The 19,200-nt window shown below is 39.8% G+C and overlaps 1 long non-coding RNA gene across 27 annotated transcripts in view; it reads left to right on the forward strand.

The window, feature by feature from the left end:
* The window catches only part of LOC147343064 (uncharacterized), a 163,791-nt gene that overhangs the window by 62,997 nt on the left and 81,594 nt on the right, over positions 1-19,200 (forward strand). For 3 of the 27 annotated variants that reach the window (XR_015156957.1, XR_015156948.1, XR_015156951.1), the window contains one exon: positions 10,578-11,417. The exons of 21 other annotated variants lie outside the window; for them this stretch is intronic. This is a non-coding gene — a long non-coding RNA (uncharacterized LOC147343064). Of the gene's footprint in view, positions 1-661; positions 1,019-8,309; positions 9,362-10,577; positions 11,418-19,200 lie in introns of those variants that run through there. 3 more of the 27 variants (XR_015156949.1, XR_015156946.1, XR_015156953.1) reach the window with 3 other exon arrangements.

Genomic DNA, 19,200 nt, shown 5'->3' on the forward strand with positions numbered 1-19,200 from the left:
GGTGCCATTGCCTGGGCTCCTGTAAAGCCCAGTAAAGTTAAGGAAGAGGCTGACCCAAATGGCAAATGCTCTTTGCTTTCATCCTTCTCCTTTTCTGAGATGTGGATGCAGGGCTGGATGTCAGACAGCCATATTGAATTCAAGAGGTATTTCTGTGAATAACACATCCTAAGTATGGCAGTGTGTAGAGCTGAATCGAGTCTCGGTTCCAGGTGATATTTGAGACACCAGACTGGCCATGGATTCCTTTCCTTTAGGCTTCTTATTCAGTAAAGAACCTAGGACTCCTAATTTATTTAAGCTATTTAGGGGTGATTGCTTCTTTTATTGTGGCCGAACACATCTTAAGGGAGAGATTATATACTGTGTGCAAAGTGCTAATCTTACGAGTACATATAAAGATTTATAAGAGTTTAATAAGTTCACCTGATGGAGGTATATTTATATATATGGTATGTATCAATATATGGTATATACATAAATGATATATAGTGTATGTATTTAATCAGTATAGATCATGTTTATCTACCTACCTATCTACCTAGTGATGGGTATGATTCTCACAAACTCCATGAATATGGAAGAAGAGAGTGATCTGACTGATATCTGAGAAGGCTTCCTGGGAGAGGGTTTTTTTAAGCTTCCTATTTTTCTTTGTCAGGGTGAGAATGTTGTTGCAGGCAAATGGAAACTGGAAAGACCTGGGGCAGAGGAACAACTTGAGTCATACTGCAGAGATTCTCTCCTGTGGTCTCACCAGCTCATCAATAATATTTAAAATAGTAGAGAATGTTTTAAAACTGTCTCAGTTCATTCTGGTATAGATCACAAAGTTGGCTTGAATTGGAAGTTGCAATTAAAGTTGCATTTTTCATGTGATTTCCAAATCAGCTTGTTTCTTGATTAACCTCATAACTGGGTTCATATATTACTCAGTCTGTAAGGAGAGCCACAGGGGAGCAATATGTGGAGAAGAGAACCAAACTGCATTTCTATTCTTGGTCATCTGGCTTGTTCTATGTCTTAACTGTTAATCTAATAGGAAGTCACAGGTAAGCTTGACAGTTAAAATGAACCTGAGAAAAATCATGATCAACTGTATCCTCTTTTCAAGTTTTCCCAGCTCTTCACTTCTTATGTGCCCTAAAATGGTGATCATCAAAGAGTTTCTAACATAGAGGTGGGAGAGTTGATATTAAGTTAATTGGCATGGCTTATTGGCGTATCTATAGGTGACGTTCAGCTATGTATACTCATTTGGGTATCAGCCATGTTCATTTAGATATCTTACACACAAATATATATTCAGATGTTTCCTTTTGGATGAGTGAATTAAATTCCATGTCTGAGTTTCTATTGCCAGAATCTTCTTTTTTACCTCAAGTTCTTCTTTGGGGGAAGATCTGCTTTCCATGTCCAATTTTCTAGTTTCTTTCTTGTATTCATCTGACTTTACAAGATACATGCTTTACATGTATGTTATTGTATCAGTCTGGAACAAAAATGCTAAATACATGGCAGGTATTAGACCCCTACATGTGACCATGTTGTTCACCCCTGGGACTTTGTGCATTTTCCCACTGAAATTATGCTCCTTCAAGATCTTCAACATAATGCTGCAAGGGTGGGAAAAAAAATATTTGAATTGACATTCAAGATGAAAGTCATGTGCCAACCACTGAATAGATGTGAAGCCTGGTACACTTTTCCTTGGATACAAGGTTGTGCTAAAGCCTTGTATATCCAGAGATATGCCTTTGTCTTAGGAAGTCTGAGTTTCTGTTTGAAGGGCATGAGGAATGTTCTTCTCGGAGATGGCGTCACAAAATAATTTGTGTCTTGTTAAGGTCTTAAACCTGCCTAGATCCATAATCCATCCAATCTACTCAGTACTGGTAATGAGTTGGTAATCTCATTTGACTTTCCTGTTTCATAAATAGGAAAGTGTTTCTTTTGAAGTAATGAGAAAAACTGATAAAATATTCCCATAAAATGCAACTTCATGTTGTTGCTGTTTTTCAGTCACTAAGTTGTACCTAACTCTTCTGACCCCATGGACTGCAGCCTGCCAGGCTTTCATGTCCTTCACTATCTCCCAGAATTTGCACAATCCCATGGCTACTGAGTCAGTGATGCTATCCAACCATCTCATCATCTGTTGAGCCCTTCTCAATTTACTGACCTCCTGCCCTCAATCTTTCCCATCATTACGGTCTTTTCCAATGAGTCAACTCTTCACATCAGGTGGCCAAAGTATTGGAGCTTCAGCATCAATTATTCCACTGAATATTCAGGGTTGATTTTCTTTAGGATGGACTGGTTTGATCTCCTTGCTTTCCAAGGGACTCTCAAGAGTCTTCTCCAGCACCACAACTTGAAAGCATCAGTTCTTCAGTGCTCAGCCTTCTTTATGGTCCAACTCTCAGATCCATACATGATTACTGGAGAAATCATAGCTTTGATTACATGGAGCTTTGTCAGCAAAGTGATGTCTCTGCTTTTTAATATGCCCCACCCAGTAACACCAAAGAAGCTGAAGTTGAATGGTTCTATGAAGACCTATAAGACCTTTTAGAACTAACACCCAAAAAAGGTGTCTTTTTCATTATAGGGGACTGGAATGCAAAAGTAGGAAGTCAAGAAACATCTGGAGTAACAGGCAAATTTGGCCTTGGAATACGGAATGAAGCAGGGCAAAGGCTAATAGAGCTTTGCCAAGAGAACTCACTGGTCATAGCAAACACCCTTTTCCAACAACACAATAGAAGACTACACATGGACAGCACCAGATGGTCAACACTGAAATCAGATTGATTATATTCTTTGCAGCCAAAGATGGAGAAGCTCTATACAGTCAGTAAAAAAAGACCAGGAGCTGACTGTGGCTCAGATCATGAACTCCTTATTGCCAAATTCAGACTTAAATTGAAGAAAGTAGGGAAAACCACTAGGATATTTAGGTATGACCTAAATCAAATCCCTTATGATTATACAGTGGAAGTGAGAAATAGATTTACAGGAATAGATCTGATAGAGTGCCTGATGAACTATGGACAGAAGTTCATGACATTGTTCAGGAGACAGGGAGCTAGACCATCTCCAAGAAAAAGAAATGGAAAAAAGGAAAATAGCTGTCTGAGGAGGCCTTATAAATAGCTGTTAAAAGAAGAGAAGGGAAAAGCAAAGGAGAGAAAGAAAGATATACCTATTTAAATGTAAAATTCCAAAGAATAGCAAGGAGAAATCAGAAAGCCTTCTTCAGTGATCAATGCAAAGAAATAGAGGAAAATACTAGAAAGGGAAAGACTAGAGGTCACTTCAAGAATATTAGAGATACCACGGGAACATTTCATGCAAAGATGGGCTCAATAAAGGACAGAAATGGTATGGAGCTAACAGAAGGAGAAGATATTAAGAAGCGGTAGCAAGAATACACAGAAGAACTTTACAAAAAAAGATCTTCACGACCCAGAAAATCATGATGATGTGATCACTCACCTAGAGCCAGGCATCTTGGAATGTGAAGTCAAGTGGGTCTTAGGAAGCATCACTACAAACAAAGCTAGTGGAGGTGATGGAATTCCAGTTGAGCTATTTCAAATCCTAAAAGATGATGCTGTGAAAGTGGTCACTCAATATGCCACCAAATTTGGAAAACTCAGCAGTGGCCATGGGATTGGAAAAGGTCAATTTTCATTCCAGTCCCAAAGAAAGGCAATGCCAAAGAATGCTCAAACTACCACACAATTGCATTCATTTCACACACTAGCAAAGTAATGCTCAAAATTCTCCAAGCTAGGCTTCAGCATTCCATGAGCTGTGAACTTCTGGATGTTCAAGCTGGTTTCATAAAAGGCAGAGGAACCAGAGGTCAAATTCCAAACATCTGCTGGATCATTGAAAAAGCAAGAGAGTTCCAGAAAACCACCTATTTCTGCTTTGACTATGCCAAAGCCTTTGACTGTGTGAATCACAATAAACTGTGGAAAATTCTGAAAGAGATGGGAATACCAGACCACCTAACCTACCTCCTGAGAAACCTGTATGCAGGTCAGGAAGCAACAGTTAGAACTGGACATGGAACAACAAACTGGTTCCAAATAGGAAAAGGAGTACGTCAAGGCTGTATATTGTCACCCTGCTTATTTAGCTTATATGCAGAGTACATCATGAGAATGCCAGGCTGGAAGAAGTACAAGCTGGAATCCAGATTTCCGGGAGAAATATCACTAACCTCAGATATATAGATGACACCACCCTTATGACAGAAAGTGAAGAAGAACTAAAAAACCTCTTGATGAAAGTGAAAGTGAACATTCAGAAAACAACGATCATGGCATCTGGTCCCATCACTTCATGGCAAATAGATGGGGAAACAATGGAAACAGTGGCTGACTTTATTTTGGGGGGCTCCAAAATCACTGCAGATGGTGATTGCAGCCATGAAATTAAAAGACATTTACTCCTTCCAAGGAAAGTTACAATCAACCTAAACAGCATGTTAAGAAGCAGAGACATTACTTTGCCAACAAAGGTCCGTCTAGTCAAGGCTATGGTTTTTGCAGTAGTCATGTATGGATGTTAGAGTTGGACTGTAATGAAAGCTGAGCGCTGAAGAATTGATGCTTTTGTGCTGTGGTGTTGGAGAAGACTCTTGAGAGTCCCTTGGACTGCAAGGAGATCCAACGAGTCCATCCTAAAGGAGATCAGTCCTGGGTATTCATTGGAAGGAGTGATTTTTGAAGCTGAAACTCCAATACTTAGGCCACCTGATGTGAAGAGCTGACTCATTTGAAAAGACCCTGATCCTGGGAAAGATTGAGGGCAGGAGTTGAAGGGGACAACAGAGAATGAGATGGTTGGATGGCATCACTGACTCAATGGACATGAATTTGGGTAAACTCCGGGAGTTGGTGATGGACTGGGAGGCCTGGCATGCTGCAGTCCATGGGGTCGCAAAGAGTCAGACATGACTGAGTGACTGAACTGAACTGAACTGTTTTGCCATCAAGTGATGGAACCAGATGCCATGATCTTAGCAATCTTGCCTTGTCACGATGAACGGGCTTTTGTAACTCACTGAAACTATAAGCAGTACTGTGTCAGGGCCACCAAAGATGGATGGGTCATAGTGGAAAGTTCTGACAAAATGCCGTCCACTGGAGGAGGGAATGGCAAAGCACTTCAGTATTTTTGCCTCGATTACCCCGTGAACTGTATAAAAAGGTAAAAATGTTACTTCATATGTAACTATAACCAGTTTCCTATTGCTGAGGAAATAAGTGACCACACGCATAATGGGGTAAAACAACACAAGTGCATGCTGCTGCTGCTGCTGCTGCTGCTAAGTCACTTCAGTCGTGTCTGACTCTGTGCGACCCCATAGATGGCAGCCCACCAGACTTCCCCGCCCCTGGGATTCTCCAGGCAAGAACACTGGAGTGCGTTGCCATCTCCTTCTCCAATGCATGAAAGTGAAAAGAGGAAGTGAAGTTGCTCAGTTGTGCCTGACTCTTAGCGACCCCATGGACTGTAGCCTACCAGGCTCCTCTGTCCATGGATTTTCCAGGCAAGAGTACTGGAGTAGGGTGCTATTGCCTTTTCCGGTTCTGGATGCTAGAAATCCTAAAATCAAAGTATGGTCAGGGCTGCATTTCTTTTGGAGGTTCCAGGGAAGAACCCATTCTCTTACCTTTTCTTGCTACTTGAGATCACCTGCATTCCTTGACTCTGTGGCCCCTTCCATCTTCAAAGCTACCAATGGAACATCGTGAAATTTCTTTGTGACTCTATCACTCTTATAAGAATCCACCTAGATAATCCAGGATAATGTTTCTTTTCAAGGTTCTTAATTTAATCACCTCTATAAAGTCCCACATAAAGTAGCATCAGTTCAGTCAGTTAAATCGCTCAGTTATGTCCGACTCTTTGTGACCCCATGAATCGCAGCACGCCAGGCCTCCCTGTCCATCACCAACTCCCGGAGTTCACTCAAACTCACATCCATCGAGTCGGTGATGCCATCCAGCCATCTCATCCTCTGTCGTCCCCTTTCTCTCCTGGCGCCAATCCCTCCCAGCATCAGAGTCTTTTCCAATGAGTCAACTCTTTGCATGAGGTGGCCAAAGTACTGGAGTTTCAGCTTTAGCATCATTCCTTCCAAAGAACACCCAGGGCTGATCTCCTTTAGAAAGGACTGGTTGGATCTCCTTGCAGTCCAGGGGACTCTCAAGAGTCTTCTCCAACACCACAGTTCAAAAGCATCAATTCTTGGCACTCAGCTTTCTTCACAGTCCAACTCTCACATCCATACATGACCACAGGAAAAACCATAGCCTTGACTATATGGACCTTTGTTGGCAAAGTAATGTCTCTGCTTTGGAATATGCTATCTAGGTTGGTCATAACTTTTCTTCCAAGGAGTAAGCGTCTTTTAATTTCATGGCTGCAGTCACCATCTGCAGTGGTTTTGGAGCCCAGAAAAATAAAGTCTGACACTGTTTCCCTGTATATTTCCCAAGAAGTGATGGGACCAGATGCCATGATCTTCGTTTTCTGAATGTTGAGTTTTAAGCCAACTTTTTCACTCTCCTCTTTCACTTTCATCAAGAGGCTTCTTAGTTCCTCTTCACTTTCTGCATTAAGGGTGGTGTCATCTGCATATCTGAGGTTATCGGTATTTCTCCCGGCAATCTTGATTCCAGCTTGTACTTCTTCCAGTCCAGCGTTTCTCATGATGTACTCTGCATAGAAGTTAAATAAGCAGGGTGACAATATACAGCCTTGATGTACTCGTTTTCCTATTTGAAACCATTCTGTTGTTCCATGTCCAGTTCTAACTGTTGCTTCCTGACCTGCATATAGGTTTCTCAAGAGGCAGGTCAGGTGGTCTGGTAACCCCATCTCTTTCAGAATTTTCCAGTTTATTGTGATCCACACAGTCAAAGGCTTTGGCATAGTCAATAAAGCAGAAATAGATGTTTTTCTGGAACTCTCTTGCTTTTTCGATGATCTAGCACATGTTGGCAATTTGATCTCTGGTTCCTCTTCCTTTTCTAAAACCAGCTTGAACATCTGGAAGTTCATGGTTCACGTATTGCTGAAGGCTGGCTTGGAGAATTTTGAGCATTACTTTGCTAGCATGTGAAATGAGTGCAATTTTGTGGTAGTTTGAGCATTCTTTGGCATGGCCTTTCTTTGGGATTGGAATGAAAATTAACCTTTTCCAGTCCTGTGGCCACTGCTGAGTTTTCCAAATTTGCTGGCATATTGAGTACAACACTTTCATAGCATCATCTTTCAGGATTTGAAATAGCTCCACTGGAATTCCATCACCTCCACTAGCTTTGTTCATAGTGATGCTTTCTAAGGCCCACTTGACTTCACATTTCAGGATGTCTGGCTCTAGGTGAGTGATCATACCATCGTAATTATCTTGGTCATGAATATCTTTTTTGTACAGTTCTTCTGTGTATTCTTGCCACCTCTTCTTAATATCTTCTGCTTCTGTTAGGTCCATACCATTTCTGTCCTTTATCAAGCCCATCTTTGCATGGAATGTTCCCTTGGTATCTCAAATTTTCTTGCAGAGATCTCTAATCTTCCCCATTCTGTTTTTTTTTTTTTTTTTTAATTTACTTGCATTGATTGCTGAGGAAGCCTTTCTTATAAAGTAACAGAAGGTGACATATTTGATGTTCCTGTGATTAGGATATGGGTATCTCGGGGAGCCTTGTTCTACCCAAGAGTCATAGTCAATTACTTTTAGTCAGTTGATTGCTAGTTCACTTTCTCTATCTTACACACAGGTATCCTGTGTGCACAATATCATCCTGACATATAACTAGGAAAGCTAGATGCAGTTATCCTCTTCATCTGGAGAAGAAAAATAGAGATTTAGAAAAATTAAATGAGTTGTCCATGAACAAAAATGTAGAGAGCTGGGTTCCAAACCTTGTGTGTCTAACTTGAAGTCTGGGGTTTTCAGTGGTGTACTGTAAAATCCTGAGTTTTCATTCACAATAGGCTGTGATTTTGCAAACTTATTTAGCAGCAAAACCTTATGTTAAATGAAATCTTATCCGTGTAACCGATATGTCCCACTTCACCATTCAGGGGTTCAAAACACGGTCATTTCTCTTTTAACATTCAAATTAAATTACTCTATGCTCCATCTTGCTCTCATAGAAATGTCTTTCTTTCCTACTTGGACCCTCTTCACCACAACAAGCCCAAGAACAGTAGAAGCATGTGTTCAGGCCATGAAATAACATGGAAAAAAATCCAAAATAGTTTAATGTGTTTACCAGGAACCAAGATCTCCACCGCTGTTATTGCTGGCTGATGTCACCGCTGGAGACAGGAGCTGTGTATGTCCATGAAGGAGGAAGCAGGGCAGAGACCTACATACACATTCTGACATCTTTGGCTGCTGGTGGACTCTGGATGTGGGATGTAGAAGGAAATGTCTCTCACACAGTGTTAGGCAGAGCTATGGTCAGGCATGCCCCTGCTCTCATGACTTTACTAGGAAATTGCTCATTCACAATATAATTTATTACCATTTTTCTTAAGCAGACTCTCCCTCAGTGTCTAGGCAGCTGGGGGATGAAGGTTTTCCTGTCTTATAAATAGCTCAGGGACTTCCCTGGATGTCCAGTGGCCAAGACTCTACACTCACAGTGCAGTAGCCCCACATTCTGCAACTAAAGATTCCATGTGCTGCAACCAAGACCCAGCCAAATAAATAATTTTAAAATAAATATTAGAAAATAAAAAAGAAACAGCTTACATCCTGAACTAGCGTCCCTTACAACATCAACATCCCTAGCCCATGATACTGGAGACAGTCCTCTCTTGGTCTCAAGGTCTATCTGATTTGGTCCATTCCAAGAAAGTGATATTTATTTACATGTGCTAGATTATGCTGCAAGGAACAAAAGAATAAAATAAAACACCAAATAGGAATGGCATGAACCAGGCATAAATTTCTTTCTTTCTCATGTTCTATCTTGTTGCTCTACCATGTCGTTCTTAATTTCCTGACGTCAACTCACAGACCAAGTGTTCATGAATCCTGGAAGCTGCAGTCAACTCCATAGTCCAGCTAAGAGGAAAGTCCAGCAAAAGGAAAGAAAGAGTGACTCTTAAGATTACTTCCCTTACATCCCACTGTCTAGAACTTAGATGTCCAAAAGGCCTCACCTATCTGCAAAGTAAGCTGAAACTCCAATACTTTGGTCACCTAATGCTAAGAGCTGACTCACTGAAAAAGACCTTGATGCTTGGAAATATTGAGGACAGGAAGAGATGGGGGCAATGGAGGATGAGATAGTTGGATGACATCACTGACTCAATGGACATGAGTTTGAGCAAACTCTGGGAGATAGTTAAGGAAAGGGAAGCCTGGTGTGCTGCAGTCCATGGGGTCACAAAGAGTTGGACACGACTGAGCGACTTCACTTTCTCTTTTCACTTTCATGCATTGGAGCAGGAAATGGCAACCCACTCCAGTGCTCTTGCTTGGAGAATCCCAGGAATTGGGGAGCCTGGTGGGCTGCCATCTATGGGATTGCACAGAGTTTGACATGACTGAAGTGACTTAGCAGCAGCAGCAGCAGACAAGTGGGCTGAGCTGAGACCAGGATATATTCTATGGTTCCACCCTAGGCTCTAATTTCCCTGGGGAAAAGAGAGAATTACAGAAGCCTCCTTAGTTCTTAAAATTAAGCATCAGAGAGAAGACAGGTGCACCTGACCAGTGGAAAAGAATATATAGAACCACACAAAACTCAGTTGGATGAAGGAACTAGGGGTAAAAAACAGGAGTGTTAGTAGGACTGGACCTGCCTTCAGTAGGTGGGGGAACTGAAGAAGAAGTCCGATCCCCACACTGGGGCAATTGTCTAAGTCAGAGGAGAAACATTTAAGGCTGAGAGTAAAACAGCTGATCTGTGGAAGCCTAAATGGAATGAGAGACAAACAGTCCTTGCTGCAGCCATACATTACCCCAGACAGGGATGCAGGTCCCCTGGAAGGCACAGTGGCTGGGCCTTTTTTTATTTTCTCTCTTTTTTTAATTTTAATTTTTTAAAACCTATTACTCCTTTGTTTGATTTTCCTACTGTTCTTTTCCCCTTGCAGTTAATCTTTAATGTATATAAATCTTCTTTATCTATCTCTGTTTAACGTTGCATATCTATTCTTCCTTTCTTTCCTGTCCTCTCAGCATATTTGTTAGTTTTGCTTTTACTGCTTTATTCCCCACTTGGCACCTTGCTTTAGTTTTGTTTTCCAGTTTGTGCTTTAGTTAGTTTTGTTCTTAACTGGTAGATATAATTTTTTGGTTTCCTTTGTTCCCCAGATCAATCTATTGTACTTTATTTTTGTTGGGCTGTTTTGATTTTGCTTATGCATGTATATGTATATGTGAATATTCCACTATTTTGATTATTATTTGCCTGATTTTGTAACTGCCATTTGTCAGGGGTTCTCTTTGTTTACTCATTTTTGGATATTTGTTTTAATCTCACTTAATGCCATAACAAACCACTTGTGGAATCTTCATTCCTGACCAGAGATCAAGCCCTGAGCCTTTGGAGTGGGAGCATTGACTCCAAGGCCCTAGACTACCAGAGAACTAACACTAGGGAGTATGAAATAATGAGAACTCACAGAAAGGAAACAACTTGAATACAAGACCCAGCATCACCCAACCACCAGTAGCACCCTGTGCAAGACCTCTCATCTAAACAACAAATGAAACAAAAATACAAACCCAATCATCAGCAGACAGGATTACCACCTCACTCAGCCTTGTCCATCAGAGGAAAATCAAACAAACAAAAACTCAGCACAAACCTCATCCTATACGAAGCTTACACAAACCACTGGACCAACCTTAGGAGTTCAGAAACCAAAAGGAAGAAAGAATTCAACCTTGAAGCCTGGGAAAAGGAGACCTCAAACACAATAAGTTAAAAAAAAAAAAAGAAAAGGCAGAGAAATATTACACAAATGAAGGAGTGAACTAGAAACACAGAAGTCCAAATGAATGATGTGGAAATAGGCAAACTACCTGAAAAAGAATTCAGCATAATGATAGTAAAGATGATCAAAACCCTTGAAAACAGAGTGGAGAATATGTAAGAATCAATTAACAAAGACCTAGAAAATTAAAGAATAAACATACAAACAGCACAATTACTGAAATTAAAAATACTCTAGAAGGAATCACTAGCAGAATATCTGAAGCAGAAGAATGAATCAATGAGCTGGAAGATAAAATGGTGGAAATAACTTCTGAAGAGCAGAATAAAGTAAAGAATGAAAAGAGCTGAGGATAGTCTCAGAGACCTCTGGGACAATATCAAATGCACCAACATTTAAATTATAGGGGTCCCGGAAGAAGAGAAAAAGAGTATGAGAAAAACTTTGAAGAGATTACATTTGAAAATTTCCCCAACATGTAAAAGGACATAGTCAATCTTTTAGATGCAAAGAGTCCCATACAGGATAAACTCAAGGAGAAACACACCAAGACACATACTAATCAAACTAACAAAGACTAAACACCAAGAAAGAATATTAAAAGCAACAAGGAAAAAGCAACAAGTAACATACAAGGGAAAGCCTGCACATTGAACAGCTGACCTTTCAGCAGAAACTCTACAGGCCAGAAGGGAATGACAGGATATATTTAAAGTACTGAAAGGGAACAAACTACAACCAAGATTACTGGCAAGGATCTCATTCAAAATTGATGGAGAAATAAAAAGGTTTTCAGACAAGCAAAATTAATAGAATTTAGTATCACCAAACCAGCTTTACAACAAATGTTAAAGGGACTTATATAGCCAAGAAATACAAGAGAAGAAAAAGATCTACAAAATCAACCCCAAACAATTAAGAAAATGGCAATAGGAACATATATATCAGTAATTACTTTCAATGTAAAGGGATTAAATGCTCAAGCCAAAAGACACAGACTGGCTGAATGGATACAAAAACAAGATCCATATATATGTTGTCTACAAGAGTCCTGCTTCACACCTCAAGACACATTTAGATTGAAAGTGAGATGATGGAAAAATATATTCCATCCAAATGGGAAGCAAAAGAAAGCTAGGGTAGCAATCCTCATATCAAACAAAATAGACCTTAAAATAAAAAAGATTACAAGAGATAAGGAAGGACACTACATAATGATCAAGGGATCAATCCAAGACAAAGACATAACAAATGTAAATATCTATATACCCAACATAGGAGCACCTCAATACATAAGACAGACACTAATAGACATAAAAGGAGAAATTGAGAGTAACAATATTATTAGGAGACTTTAACACCCCACTCACACCAATGGACAGATAATCAGTACAGAAAATTAATAAGGAAACACAAGTCTTAAATGATACATTAGATGAGATGGACCTCATTGATATCTTCAGAACATTCCATCCAAATGCAGAAGAATACACCTTCTTCTCAAGTGCATATGGAACATTCTGCAGGATAGACCCCATTTGGGTCACAAATCAGAACTCAGTAAATTTAAGAAAAGTGAAATCATATCAAGCATTTTCTCTGACCACAATGCTATGAGACTCAATATCAATTATAGGAAAGAAAACCTGTAAAAAACACAAACACATGGAGATTAAACAATACTTTTCTAAATAACCAACCAGTTACAGAAGAAATCAAAAGGGAAATCAAAAGATTTCTAGAAACAAATAACAATGAAAACACAACAACTCAAAACCTATGGGAAGCAGCAAAAGTAGTTCTAAGAGGAAAGTTTAAAGCAATACAATCCTACCTCAAGAAACAAGAAAACCATCAAATAGACAACCTACCTTTACACCTAAAACAACTGGGAAAGAAGAAGAAGAACAACAACAACAACAAAAAAAACCCCAAAATATTAGAAGGAAAGAAATTATAAATATCTGAGCAGAAATAAATGGGAAAAAATGAAAGAAACAGTAGTAAAGATTAATAAAACTTAAAGCTGGTTCTTTGAGAAGATAAGCAAAATTGACAAGCCTTTAGCCAGACTTATCAAGAAAAAAAAAGAATCAAATCAACACAATTAGAAATGAAAAAGAGGTTACAACTGACAATGCCAAAATACAAAGGACTACATGAGACTATTATGAACAACTATATGGCAATAAAGTGGATAACCTGGAATAAATGGACGGATTCTTAGAAAAGTTCAATCTTCTTAAGACTGAACTAGGAAGAAATAGAAATTATGAACAACCCAATTGCAAGCACTGAAATGGAAGCTGTGATCAAAAATCTCCCAAAAAACAAAAACCAAGGACCAGATGGCTTCACAGAAGGATTCTATCATTTAGAGAAAAGCTAATGCCTAACCTACTAAGACTCTTTCAAAAATTGCAGAGGAAGGAGCACTTCGAAACTCATTCTAAAGGCCACCATCACCCTGATAATAAAACCAGACAAAGACAATACAAAAAAAGAAAACTACAGGCCAATATCACTGATGAACATAGATGCAAAAATCCTCAACAAAATTGTAGCAAACAGAATTCAGCAACACACCAAAAACTCATATACCATGATCAAGTTGGTTTATTCCAGGGATGCAAGGATTCTTCAATATATGCTAATCAATCATTGTGATACACTATATTAACAAATTGAAAGTGTATTGAAAAACAATACACTAAATTAACAAGTGAAAACCATGTGATCATCTCAATAGATACAGAAAAATCCTTTGACAAAATTCAGCATCCATTTATGATTAAAACTCTTCAAAAAATGGGCATAGAAGGAACCTACCTCAATATAGTAAAGGCCTTATATGATAAGACTACAACAAACATTATTCTCAATGGTGAACAACTGAAAGCATTCCCCCTAAGATCAGGAACAAGACCAGGGTGTCCAATTTCACCATTATTCAACATAGTTTTGAAAGTCCTTGCTACATCAATCAGAGAAGGAAAAGAAATAAAAGGAATCCAGATCAGGAAAGAAGAAATAAATATCTCATTGTTTGCAGATGACATGATACTGTACATAGAAAACCCTAAAGATTGTATCAGAAAATTACTAGAGCTAATCAGTTAATTTAGCAAGGTTGCAGGATACAAAATCAATACACAGAAATCACTTGCATTTCTATATACTAACTGCCGGGAGCCGGCATATTGCATATTGAGTGCATATTGCATATTGAGTGCAGCACTTTTCACAGCATCATCTTTCAGGATCTGGAATAGCTCAATTGGAATTCTATCACTGCCAGCCTGAGGAACTCTGCCCATGTCAAAGGTCATGTGGAAGGAGGCTCGGCATATGCAAAGGCAGGATCGAGCCTCAGGAGTCCCCTATCTACCCCCAAAACCAGAGTCTGCCTATTTTCTGCTTTGTGCTTTCACCTACACCTCTGACTTTACGGGGGGCTGTCCCCCACTACCTCTCTCTGAAAAAAAGAGTTAGCTTACAGCTCCAGTTAATAATTCCTGGGTGTGACAGTGTTTAACCTACAAACTCCTTTGGAAATCCTCTAGCCTGCCTGAATAGGTTTTTCCGGCCACACGTGATTGTTCAGAGCCTCCCAACTGTGAGAGGCAGGAGATGTTCTAAACTGTCTAAATACAGATTCCTTTGAGCAGTTAAAAGATTGATTAGAAATTGTATTGGTGAAGGGATTTTCACTTGTTGGGCCGATGTTTGCTGCTAAGTTTCCATATCCCTTATCTGCTGTGTCCCTGGCAGTGTATTGATTAATATAATTAGTGTAAGTAGTAGCTTTAATGTTTATAACCTGGGACCCTTGTTAATTCTTTTTCTTGTTATAGCCCACCACACCTTTGCTCTGTAGGAATGCAACTTTATCTAATGCTTTTTGGAGGCTGGCGCCTGACTTTAGAATAATCACCTTTAGAGAAAAAGGCCTCCGGGCCAGAAGATGATGCAAATCACCTAAAGTTTTGCATATGATAAGTTTGCAGGAAGAAAGCCTGGCTTACTGCATGTCTCTACCCCTTCCCCCATTATCCTCTATGCATAACTTAAGGTATAAAAACTACTTTGGAAAATAAAGTGCGGGCCTTGTTCACCAAAACTTGGTCTCACCATGTCGTTCTTTCTCTTACCTTCTGGCTGAATTATTCAGCCTCTTTTCTCCACTGAATTTCCTCACTGAGTTATCCTTATTTCAGCCTCTTTTCTCCATTGAATTTCCTCACTGAGCTATCCTCATTCTATTACTCTTTATATCCTTAATTAACGTTTAATTAAGCAATTGTTTCCTGATCCTCGCCGACGCCCTCCCCGCTTCGAATACCCTGGATCCACCGGGGCTGGACCCCGGCACCTAACAATGAAAAATCAGAGAAATTAAGGAAGCAATCCTACTCACCATTGCACCAAAATGAATAAAACATCTAGGAATAAGCTTATCTAAGGGACAGGGTGGCCTGGCATGCTGCGATTCATGGGGTCGCAAAGAGTCGGACATGACTGAGCGACTGATCTGATCTGAAGGAGACAGAAGACAAAAGAACTGTACACAGAAGATTTTAAGACACTGATAAAAGAAATCAAAGATGACATAAATAGATGGAGAGATACTCCAGGTTCCTGGGTAGGAAGAATCAATAATGTGAAAATGACTATACTACAAATGCAATCTACAGATTCAGCGCAATCCCTATCAAACTACCAATGGCATTTTTTCCACAGAAAGAGAACAAAAAATTTCACAATTCATATGGAAACACAAAAGACCCTGAATAGCCAAAGCAGTCTTGAGAAAGAAGAATGGAGCTGGAGGAATCAAGCTTCCTGACTTCAGATTATACTACAAAGCTACAGTCATCCAGACAGTATGGTCTTGGCACAAAAACAGAAATATAGGCCAATGGAACAAGATAGAAAGCCTAGAACCCAGGCATCACCTATGGTTACCTATTTTTGACAGAGGAGGCAAGAATATACAATGGGACAAAGACAGCCTCTTCAAAAAATGGTGCTGGTAAAACTGGACAGCTACATGTAAAAGAAGGAAATTAGAGCACGTCCTAACACCATACCCAAAGATAAATTAAGAATGGATTGAATACCTAAATTTAAGACCAGAAACTATAAAACTCTTAGAGGAAAACATAGGCAGAACACTTGATGACATAAATCAAAGCAAGATCCTCCATGACCCATCTCCTGAGTTCAGTTCAGTTCAGTCACTCAGTCATGTCCAACTCTTTGTGACCCTGTGAATAGCAGCATGCCAGGCCTCCCTTTCCATCACCAACTCCTGGAGTTCACTCAAACTCATGTCCATCAAGTTGGTGATGCCATACAGCCATCCCATCCTCTGTTGTCCCCTTCTCCTCCTGCCCCCAATCCCTCCCAGCATCAGGGTCTTTTCCAGTGAGTCAACTCTTCGCATCAGGTGGCCAAAGTATTGGAGCTTCAGCTTTAGCATCAGTCCTTCCAATGAACACCCAGGACTGATCTCCTTTAGGATGGACCGGTTGGACCTCCTTGCAGTCCAAGGGACTCTAAAGAGTCTTCTCCAACACCACAGTTCAAAAGCATCAATTCTTCGGTGCTCAGCTTTCTTCACAGTCCAACTCTCACATCCATACATGACCACGGGAAAAACCATAGCCTTGACTAGACTGACCTTTGTTGGCAAAGTAATGTCTCTGCTTTTGATTATGCTATCTAGGTTGGTCATAACTTTCCTTCCAAGGAGTAAGTGTCTTTCAATTTCATGGCTGCAATCACCATCTGCAGTGATTTTGGAGCCCCCCAAAATAAACTCTGACAGTGTTTCCAATGTTTCCCCATGTATTTGCCATGAAGTGATGGGACCAGATGCCATGATCTTAGTTTTCTGAATGTTGAGCTTTAATGCCAACTTTTTCACTCTCCTCTTTCACTTTCGTCAAGAAGCTTTTTAGTTCCTCTTCACTTTCTGCCATAAGGATGGTGTCATCTGCATATCTGAGGTTATTGATATTTCTCCTGGCAATCTTGATTCCAGCTTGTGCTTATTCCAGTAACAGAAATAAAAACAAAAGTAACCAAGTGGGATCTGATTAAACTTATAAGTTTTTTCACAGCAAAGGAAACTGAAAGCAAGTTGAAAAGACAACTCTCAGAATGGGAGAAAATAATAGGAAATGAAACAACTGACAAAGGATTAATTTCCAAAATATACAAGCAGCTCATACAACTCAATCCCAGAAAAACAAACAACCTAATCAAAAAGTGGGAAAAAGACCTAAACAGACATTTCTCCAAAGAAAACATACAGATGGCAAACAAACATATGAAAAGATGCTCAACATCCCTCATTATTAGAGAAATGCAAGTCAAAAATACGATGAGATATCACCTCACACAGATCAGAATGCCCCTCATCAAAAAGTCTACAAACAATAAATGCTGGAGAGGGTGTAGAGAAAAGGGAATGCTCTTGCACTGTTGGTTGGAATGCAAATTGATGCAGCCACTATGGAAGACAGTATGGAGATTCCTTAAAAAACTAGGAATATAGCCACCATATGACCCAGCAATCCCAGTCCTAGGCATATATCCCGAAGAAACCAAAATTGAGAGAGACACATGTGTATTTCATGTTCATTGCAGCACTATTTACAGTAGCTTGAACATGGAAGCAACCAAGATGTCCGTGGAAAGATGAATGGATAAAGAATTTGTGGTACATATACACAATGGAATATTCAGTTCAGTTCAGTCACTCAGTCCTGTCCGACTCTTCGTGACCCCATGAATCGCAGCACACCAGGCCTCCCTGTCCGTCACCAATTCCCAGAGTTCACTCAGACTCACATCCATCAAGTCAGTGATGCCATCCAGCCATCTCATCCTCTGTCGTCCCCTTCTCCTCCTTCCCCCAATCCCTCCCAGCATCAGAGTCTTTTCCAATGAGTCAACTCTTTGCATGAGGTGGCCAAAGTACTGGAGTTTCAGCTTTAGCATCATTCCTTCCAAAGAAATCCCAGGGCTGATCTCCTTCAGAATGGACCAGTTGCATCTCCTTGCAGTCCAAGGGACTCTCAAGAGTCTTCTCCAACACCACAGTTCAAAAACATCAATTCTTTGGCGCTCAGCCTTCTTCACAGTCCAACTCTCACATCCATACATGACCACAGGAAAAACCATAGCCTTGACTAGACAGACCTTTGCTGGCAAAGTAATGTCTCTGCTTTGGAATATGCTATTTAGGTTGGTCATAACTTTCCTTCCAAGGAGTAAGCGTCTTTTAATTTCATGGCTGCAGTCACCATTGGCCATAAAAAGGAACATATTTGAGTCAGTTCTAGTGAGGAGGATGAACCTACAGCCTATTATACAAAGTGAAGTAAGTCAGAAAAAGAAAGATAAATATTGTATTCTAATGCATATACACAGAATCTAGAAAAATGGTACTGAAGAATTTATTTACAGGGCTACAATGGAGAAACAGACATAGAGAATAGACGTATGGATGTGGACTGAGGGGAGGAGAGGGTGAGATGTATGGAGAGAGTAAAATGGAAACATATTACAATATGTAAAATAGATAGCCAATGGAAATATGCTGTATGCCTCAGGAAACTCTAACAGTGGCTCTGTATCAACCCAGAAGGGTGGGATGGGGAGAGAGATCGGATAGAGGTTAAAAAGGAGGGGATATATGTATACCTATGGCTGATTCATGCTGAGGTTTGACAGAAAACAAAATTCTGTAAAGCAGTTATCCATCAATTAAAAAATAAATTTATTAAAAAAAAAATAACCTGAAAGGTCCTAAGAAAAAAGGTCACAACCAGTAGTCCCCATTCTGAGGGAAACACCCAACTTATTACAGAGTCACTTCCTTTTACAAAAGATAGGAGCAGATAGTTCTGTCTAAAATAGAGGGGTTCTTTAGAGCCCTACACACACAGCTTTGTTGAGGAATATAGGACTGCAAAGCTCAGTTGGCAAACTATACTACAAAGATGTCAGGTCACAGCTCAAAGGGTTACCTGCTTCTTTCTTCTGACAAACCCATTTACTTATTTTTCCTGATAAATTTCAAACTTACATATAAATGAAAAGAATAATGTGGCAATAATAATATACCCACCACCCAGATTTACCCATGTCACATATGGGCCTAGTATTATCTTAAACAAATAACACATTTCAGATTTATCT

Source organism: Bos grunniens, chromosome 28 (assembly GCF_055505025.1).
Source record: "Bos grunniens cultivar Pamir isolate PY7600 chromosome 28, Bosgru_T2T1.0, whole genome shotgun sequence".
Lineage (NCBI taxonomy): Eukaryota > Metazoa > Chordata > Mammalia > Artiodactyla > Bovidae > Bos > Bos grunniens.